Below are 9386 nucleotides of genomic sequence, written 5' to 3'. Positions count from 1 at the left end.
GTTTTCCTTCTGACTCTCCTCGGGTCTTCCCTTTACCTCCCTGGGGCAGACACAGAGGTGTATCTGTTGGCTTCTTGGCCAGGGAGCCTGGTCTGGTTTCTCTGGCCTGGCACTTCTCCTCGCTCAGGAGGCAGAGGGGCAGTGAGGGAGTTCGGGTTGCTGAAAGGTCTTGCTTAGACTCAAAGAAGAAAAGAGACATAGATTTCATCTCATCGAGTGGTAGCATGGTGCCCTGCCTCAGTGGTTCTCAACTCAGCTGCTCAGTAGAGTCAACTTCCGGAGCCTTAAAAAAAACAACAACATCCCCCTCTGGTTCCCACCTCTGATCTGTCTGTCATGGGAAGAATCCAGGCATCCGTAGTTGTAAAAGCTGACGGCTAATTCTGAGGCGTAGGTCGGATGCAGGACACAGCTCTCTCAGCATCATGGTTCAGAGATAAGCTGACACAAGGTGGAATGTGAGCTTTGGCCATTTTTATTTATCTCTTGCTGGGCTTGCCTTGGACAAATGGTGGCCTCTCTGATCCTCATCCACTTGCTCCTCTGTATGAGGAAGTTAATAGCACCTGCCTCTTAAGATAGTTATGGACCTGCCAAGTCAAGCATTTTCACATAGTTAGTGCCCAACCAGAAGCATTGGCGGTTGTTTTCTTACTATTACACTTTCAAGTTAGGCATTGCCCTCCCCCTCCGGTTCTTTTTCATGCCCAGCTACTTTAGTGTGGGTTAGATGATCAGATTTCCAACACTCCCCTGTGAGAAGAGATGTTCTAAATGAGGGAGAAATGTGCAGCATTAAAATTCTCACAAAATGATTAACTAGAGTAAGTTTGTGTGCACGGCCTCACCCCCTTTCCTCTCGCTGTGCCCTCAGGGTATTTTAGACAAGATTTGGGGCCTGTGCAAGTCCTTTAGTGCCAAGCATGCATCCCCAGGGAGGATGGAGAGAGAATTCTTCTGGGTAATTCTTCTTTAATACATGGTTCCAATGCCATTATAAAATAAGACTTTCCAAAGTGCGTTCCATTGGTCTCTCAATGACTGATGACTACATCCCTCCCTGTGGCCTGTGTGGTCTGTTCTGGTGGGTAGATTCTCAGTGCCCCCCACTCTGTCTTCCTCTGGGCATGATTAAGGAGGCCAAGGAATAGGGCGGGGGAGGGGATGTGTGAGTCCTCCCGGGCACACTTAGTCCACTTACTCCTGGTATGCAGCCATGTTTGCTGGGCACAACAGAAATGTCAACGGAGGAGAGAAAGGTCAGTGCAAACACATCACCACCCCAAGGAAAATAGCTTGCAATACACTCTTCATAATGTGTCGCTCTCTCAAAAGAGTAGAGAGACTCAAAGAGGTAGGCTCCAGGCCTGCCGGTACTCAGTTTCGGAGAGAGGCTCAGAGAACATGGGACCGCTGATGGGGAAGCCCAGGTCTTTACAGCAGCGCCCAGAGATTTCTAACCCAAAGGAGGCTGTGTTGCCTTTCCATAGCCGTGGGCTCGCCATTAAAACAGAACACAAACATTGCTTTCAAAGCTGATCCCTGAATGGATTAAGCTAGAGAGTCCAACAGCAGTGCACTTTCTGGAAGTCAGGCTATGTTAAGAAGTAGTGTATTACCCCCAAGCATGTTTAAGTGCTGTCACAGCACCTGAATGTCCTGAGCGTTGAGTCACTTCATAATTCAACAAACATGAGTTGTCCCCATGAGCATCTGTTTCTCCTGTTTTACCACAGATACATGATGGGGGCAGAACTTATGAACTGCAGGCATCGATTGGTGATTGAACTGCTTCTCACACCGGCAACTCCAGGTAGCATTTTCCAGGGTGAGTAGCTGCGTGGCTTTCGTGGTGTGTCCTGGAGAACTGAATGGCCAATTCACTGTTTAAAGGTATTAATTATTAACAGTGATAAAAATGATGACTTCAACATTTATCTTTATTGTTTCCATTAAACTTTACTTAACGGTGGTTAAATAAACGATGGTGAGCCTGGCAATACAGTTAGTGAGATAAAATATGCCAAGTGGTTGGTACAGTGTTATACATTTAAAAAGCAGGTCAGAAATGATAGTCTTCCTTTTATCATGGGGAAGTTATAATTTTTCCAAAAGATAAAAGTATTTTGGGAAAAACTTAATTTTTTTCCCAAAAGGGAATGAAAATGGTTCTAGTCCAGTGGCTACTCTGATTAGCTAGGAATCGCAGTGTTCATGAAGTTCAGGTCTAGATATTCACAGACTGTCATTTTGATTGGTTTTGCCCTTTCCTGAATGACTAATGATATTAGCAGTAGCCACCGTAATTATTATTATTATAAATATTGATATTGGTAGTAATGCGGTCATAATTGTAGCTGGCATCAGTAGTTTCGCTTGCCCAGTATCCCAGCCCCTGCTCTTGGTGATATCTAGGTCTCCTTTGGCTAATTACCACGCCCATTGGATTTGGTCTTGGTTGGGATGTCAAAGTGCACACCCTTCTTTGGAGGGAGACTCTAAGGTAGTGGAGCTAATTCCTTCTCAGCGCAACCCCTCAAAGGTACTATCGTCAGTTCCTGTGACTTACCTGGGGCCGCTCCTGACTCCTGCTTCCTGGCTCCTTCCAAAGCTTGGCCATTCCATGTAACTTTGATTCTGCCAACTCTCTTAGAGCCATCCAATACATTTTTAAATATTTCTTTACAAGTTAACCAGAGGTGATTTGTTTGCTTATTAATCAAAGAACCCTAAATACTTCTGGGAGATAATATTAGTAAGCATAGCTGTGATTGTTATTTTCATTATTCCAAAGTCATTGTAGTCATAACTAACATTTGCTCACTATTTGTTATGTCCTGGGCACTATTCTAAGCGTTATCTCATTGCAGCATCCTCATGACAACCCTGTGAGGCAGCGGGTCCGCATCATTACTAGCCCACTCTACAGATGAGAAAACTGTGGCACGGGGAGGCCAAGTAACCTGCCCAGAGCTGGTAAGTGATGGAGCCAAGTCTCAGATGCAGCATCTTCAACTCTGGCGCTCACACCCTCGATCACTGTACTGCTTCTCTATCAAATGACTGGGATGGGATGTGCCTGGCAATCTGTTAATCACTTCACATCCGTCATCTCATTTAATTTTCACAAAAGCAATATTACCTCCCAGAAGTTGAGAGAGTTGACAGAATGATAGGTGACATGGAATGGCCAATCAGAACTGTGGGTTCTGATCGCAGCTACACAGATGAGGAAACGGGGGCTCAAGGGGGTTAAATGCTTTGTGCAAGGCTGCTCAGCTACCAACATTCCCGAGCAAAGCCATCACGTCAGGAAGGTCTGCGCCTGTCGGGAGAGGGAGAAAGGAGAGGGCCAGGTCTGCTCAGACTTAACCTCACTCACTGTTAACAGAACAAAGAAACTTTAAAAAATGTTGCGCATCAGGCTGGCTTTGCAGGGTTCCCAGGAGGCTTGAGCAGAAAGGGAAAACTTCCTTGTGCTGAGATAACGTTGAAACCCACATTTCCAGGCCAGCTGTTTTTTTTTTTCCTTCCCTTTTTTCTTGGAGAATTCCAGGCCTGATTAGATCATGCTCTGGACTCGAGTCAGCCAAGGGCCACGGTTTAAATCACTGTGCTCCTGATGACCTTACATGAACATCTAAGATAAATCTATTTATTTTACACTGAGATCATGGAAAATAAAGCAGTCCCTGCTCCTCTCCAGCAGACCATGCTTGCCAAGTTGGTTTTCATGACATACTTGTATAGTTAATTTATCTTCTCTGAAGAATGAGATTTAAAAACTAAGAAAAGAGTTACTAGTGCTTGTGTCAGAAACAATGGTGAAAGCCAAGAGCATTGTCGTAGACCCCTTCACCAGAATTGGCAGGTTGATGTGTTTCCAGAAGCGGGAACAAAGACCCCCAAATTCCACTGAGTCTGGGAAAACTCTCAGTGGCTGTATTTTCAGGGCTGTGTCGGGAAATGAATGATGTGGAAGACATCTGGGTGGCTGCTGTTTGGCCTACACCATGGACACCAAATCCCACCAGCATTGATGGTCCCTACCCCAGGACTCCTAAGTAAAGTGGAGTTGAAAATTTGAAATTTGTGCCCAGGAGGTAGGTAGGACCATTTTGAGAGGATTGCCTGGCTGCGATAATTTTCTAGAGGATGCTGATGGGGGTGATGTGGAGAGTAATCAAGGTGAGGGCAGAGGAACAGGTGATTTCTGCTTTGCCTTTTTAAGCCATTATTTCTAGACCCCAGTTTTTCACAGCTTTCCGAAGCATGAAAGGATGGGATTACTGTTGAATTAATGTCTCTGTGTTTCATTTTGTCTTCTGCAAAATGGGTTTAACCTAGTGCCTAACTCAGATGGGAGGAGTACATGAGATAATAATGCATGCACGATGCCTGGCATAGGGTAAGTAGTCAATAAATGGTCGGCTCTTCTTACGTTACCCCTCTCCCATCTGCTACTGACCTGTGTCATTCAGTGTTCTCGTCTATGGCCACTGGCCTGTCTTCAGGGGGTCATGGCTTACTTAGATTATCTCTAAATCTTTTCCTGTGTTAACATTCTATTACTCATGTCCACTCCCGCCATTTTATAGGTGGAAAAAGAGATTGATGTTCAGAGAGGTTCAGTGACTTGTTCAAAGTCACACAATTAGCAACTCCAACTCTACTGCTATTCATATGTATTAGTTATCCATTGCCACATAACAGATTACCCCAAAATGTAGCATATGACAACAACAAACATATTGCCTCACATTTTCTGAAGTTTAGGAATCTGGGAGTGGCTTGGGTGTATGGACTGGCTCAGGGTTTCTCTTGACCCTGAAGTGTCGACCAGGGCTGCAGTCAACCTAAGGTTTGGTTGGGCTGGAAAATCTTCTTGTGAGATCATGGACATGGCTGTGGGTGAGAGGCCTCAGTGCCTTGCCAAGTGAGACTCTCCACAGGGCTGGCTGCTCCTGACATGTTTTTCCCCAGAGTGAGTGATCCAAGAAAGTGCAGAAGGAAATAGCAGTGTCTTTTATAACCTAAGTAGAGACCCAATGCACAAAAAGTCATGCACTTGGGAAGGGGGAGGGTCCCTCAGCCTGGCCTGCATCCTCTCACAGTCCGGGACCCCTCAGGGGATGTCCACCTGCCAGCTTAGGCCCGCTCCCCGGGGGAACAGGCCTAAGCTGGCAATCAGATATCCCTCTAGCACAGCAGTTCTCAACCTGTGGGTCGCGACCCCTTTGGCAGTCGAATGACCCTTTCACAGGGGTCGCCTAAGACCATCCTGCATATCATATATTTACATTATGATTCATAACAGTAGCAAAATTACAGTTATGAAGTAGCAACAAAAATAATTTTATGGTTGGGTCACAGCATGAGGAACTGTATTTAAAGGGCCAGAAGGTTGAGAACCACTGCTCTAGCAGCCTGGGAGCCCTCAGGGGATATTCTGCTGTGGCTTAGGCCCGCTCCCCCCAGGGAGAGCGGGCCTAAGCTGCAGGTGGACATCCTTAGTGCTGCTGAGGAGGCGGGAGAGGCTCCCACCACTGCCGCTTCGCTTGCAGCCCACTTGGCTCGCAGCCGTCAGCCCGGCTTGTGGCTAAGCGGAGCTCCCCCTGTGGGAGCGCACTGACCACCAGGGAGCAGCTCCTGCATTGAGCGTCTGCCCCGTGGTGGTCAGTGCGCATCATAGCAACCGGTCATCCTGGTAGTTCCGCCATTAGGGTCAATTTCCATATTACCCTTTTATTATATAGGATTGCAAAAGTGATGGACCATCACTTCTCCCATGTGCTATTGGTCACACAGATAACTCAGGTATACTTTCAGAGGTGGGGACGGGCATGGACAAAACTGTCAGGAGGTGTAGATTATTGGACACTGTCTTAGAAACTGGCTTCCACTTAAGACTGGCTACTTCACAAGACTTAAGCCAGCCAGTGTGGCTCAATGGTTGATCATCAACCTATGAACCAGGAGGTCAGGTTCAAATTTCTGTCAGGGCATGTGCCCAGGTTGCAGGCTTGATTCCAGTTAGGGGGCATGCAGGAGGCAGCTGATCAGTGATTCTCTCTCATCATTGATGTGTCTATTTTTCTCTCCCTCTCCCTTCCTTTCTGAAATCAGTATATCTTATATAATAAAACCTTAATATGCAAATTGACTGACCGGCAGAACAACTGGTGGAACGACCGGTCGCTATGGTGTGCACTGACCACCAGGGGGTAGATGCTCAATGCAGGAGCTACCCCCAGCCCGTAGGCCCCTACTGGCAATGGCTTGGGGCAGGGTTGGCGACCGTTTGGTGCCAGGCCAGCCAAGGCGGGTGCAAGTGGGGACACCAATCACCCTGCCGGTCGCCCCACAGATTGACCCTGATCGCCAGCCAGGCCTAGGGACCCTACCTATGCATGAATAGTGTGCACTGAGCCTCTAGTCCTATATAATAAAAGGGAAATATGCAAATTAACCCTAATGGCAGAACAACCGGGAATGACTGGTTGCTATGATGTACACTGACCACCAGGGAGCAGACACTCAATGCTGGAGCTGCCCTCTGGTGGTCAGTGCGCTCCCACAAGCTGGGCTGATGGTTGTGAGTCCAGCAGTGGTGGCGGGAGCCTCTCCTGCCTCCTCAGCAGCGCTAAGGATGTCCAACTGCGGCTTAGGCCCACTCCCCAGAGGGAGTGGGCCTAAGCCACAGTTGGATATCCCCCGAAGGCTCCCAGGCTTCCAGAGGGATATCTGACTGCCAGCTTAGGCCCAATCACCCGGGGAGTGGGCCTAAGCCAGCAGGTGGACATCCCCCGAGGGGTCCTGGAGTCTGAGAGGGCACAGGCCAGACTGAGAGACCCTCCCTGCCCTGAGTGCATGAATTTTTCATGCGCCGGGCCTCTGGTATTTTATAAAAGACTAAGTACAGAAGTCCTTAACATGGTCCCAGGGACCTACCTTCCTCACCAGCTTCCTTGCTCTCTGAGCTCCAGTTTGCACTGGTCTTTTTTCAGTTCCTCACACAGACCATGTTTCCTCCCAGCTTGCCTTGGAAAGTGCTGCTCCCTCCACCTATAACACTCATGTCTCATCACCTATTACACTAATGTCACACTCCAGTGTCTCATCACCTAGAACACTAACGTCACACTCTAATGTCTCATCGCCTGGAACACCAATGTATTACTCATGTCACATCACCTGGATCACTAATGTAACACTCCAGTGTCTCATCCTCTTTATGCTTTAATGCTCAACTCTACCAACATGTCCTCCTGATTCTCTAAACTAAGTCTGTATTGAAAACAATTGAGTCATCAATTAATTAATTATTAATATGTATACACAGGAGCATATGGTCTGACCTGTTCTCTCTGGGTTGTCAGGAGGGAGCAGAGACGATAAAATCAGGCCTATATTCCAGGTTTCTTTACTCGGAATCCTGGATTTCCACTCTTTGTAACCACTTTTTAATTCCCATTCCTAGGGGGAGAAAAATAGCTGTTATTCTACCTTGTCCTTTTACAAGGCTCTTTTCATTAGTTCTTAAAATAGGCCTATGCTGATTTTCCCGACTGAGCATCTGGCCTATATTCTTGCTCCCAGGCCCCTCCATTAACCACAAGAAACTACTTTCTTTACAGTATGCCATTTTATTCCCTTGTCACTTTGATTCTTATTTGTCACCACGTACGGAGTTTGAGAAGTCACCAGTTGCTCTTTTTGTCACAGGTTTTCATTGGAGATCAAGTCCTGCTTCTAGAATGCATTGGGGGAAGAGTTGGGGAAGATAATTCTCTCTTTTTACCCAAGATTGAGGAGACACACACACACACGCACACACACACACACACACACACACACACTCCGCACTTCTTTGATTTATTCTATTTGCTAGGGTGATGGAAATCACAGAAGCATATATATGTACATGTATGTGTGTATGTTGGGGGGGCAGGAAGCATGTCTCAGCCGAAAATGGAATTCAAACATGTCTGTAGAAAAGGTGGGGGGACCACCAGGAAGTGATTTGCGGGAGGCTCCCTCACCCTCTGGGAGGAAAAGGGTGGGGAGGACCCCATGAAGTCAGACACGGATTGTGTCTGGGTCCTGTAATAAGGAGGCTTCTGAGGGCAAGAATGAGGACCTATTTGTGGACTCTGTGACCCTTGGGGCACAAGCGGGCCCTTTTGGAGGTCAGGGTGACCTGGTAGGACTGTGAGTGGGGGAGAGGACCATCACCTCACTTCAGGTGGACCAGGACCTGCTGGCACGTGGAGGCCCAGCAGCTGTAGGAGTGGCAGGCAGCCCCCTAGTATGGACATTGCCGGTGAACTCGTATCAGTAGCAGCTTCAAGGCCACATTGTGCTCTCAGGGGCTTTCATGCAGGAACCGCGGTGAGTGTGGTGGGAGAAGAGAGAAACCCAGCAGCTGCAACTGGATGCATTGTGTGTCTGGTCACTGAATGGTTTGTGAGCAGCTGGGAGACATCTCCAGGGGACACTCGGGACACCAGAGGCTGAGATCTCATGGGGCACCCATGTCCTCTAGGATGCTATGGACAAAAGCCAGTGATGTGTGGACATGGCTATAATCGGTGACTTGTTTGGGGCTATAGACCAGGGAGACCTGAGAAATTCAGATTCATATGGAATAAACCACTGAAGTTAGAGGTGAGAGAAACCTTAGAGATCAGAGTCCAACCCTTCACTCTGCTGAAAGGAAGCAGAACCCAGGGAGAAAGGCAAGTTTTCCAGGGCAGGCAGCTAAGACGGAACTGAGTTCTAGCCTCGCTGTCTTTGGTACCTAGGGAGTTTGGGGAACGTACGTATATCTGATATTTCCTTAAGACCACTGAGACTTGGAAGGGTGGGCTGATGCGAAGAGGCAAGCAGCCTGTAGGTTGGGTGGGTTGCACATGACCTGTGACTAGAGGGATAAAAATAATGCCAGCATACCCCAAATGTCTCCTCACTGGGGAGGGGAAGTCCATGGTGACAGAAAAGGTGAGCAGATGCTGAAGTGGAGAAGGGGTGGAAGCAGAGTACAGTGACAAAATGGGACCACTTTCTATTTTAACTGGAGGCCCCTGACCCATTTGCCCCCTCCAGGTAGGATTCCTGGGTTTCAAATGGCCTGATGTGCTTCAGCCATGTGCTGAAAACTCCCCTTTCCCAGGACAACTAATGTGCCTGTCTGACCTCATACTTAGGTTCTTAAGCCTTACTTCACTGCACATAAGGAGCGGGGGAGAGGAGAGGAAAGGAAAACAAAAGAAAAAGAAATAAGCAGCACTGACCAGTTTGGCTCAGTGAATGGAGCGTCGGCCTGCAGACTGAAGGGTGCCGGATTCGATTCCAGTCAAGGGCATGTACCTTGGTTGCGGGCACAT

General features: G+C 47.8%; 1 protein-coding gene across 2 annotated transcripts in view; it reads left to right on the top strand.

Moving 5' to 3' along the window:
• The first annotated feature begins 1736 nt into the window (after positions 1–1736).
• Positions 1737–9386, top strand: part of PAMR1 (peptidase domain containing associated with muscle regeneration 1) — an 84379-nt gene continuing 76729 nt past the window's right edge. The window contains exons 1-2 of one of the 2 annotated variants that reach the window (XM_081100446.1): positions 1737–1828; positions 2871–2976. The gene's annotated coding sequence lies outside the window, so the exon portion shown is untranslated. Of the gene's footprint in view, positions 1894–2870; positions 2977–9386 lie in introns of both variants that reach the window. The other variant, XM_081100445.1, reaches the window with a different exon arrangement.

This window comes from Myotis nattereri (genome assembly GCF_964212035.1).
Source record: "Myotis nattereri genome assembly, chromosome: 9".
Taxonomy (NCBI): Eukaryota; Metazoa; Chordata; class Mammalia; order Chiroptera; family Vespertilionidae; genus Myotis; species Myotis nattereri.
The sequence above is the reverse complement of the archived record's forward strand: the minus strand, read 5'-3'. Positions and strand labels throughout refer to the sequence as shown.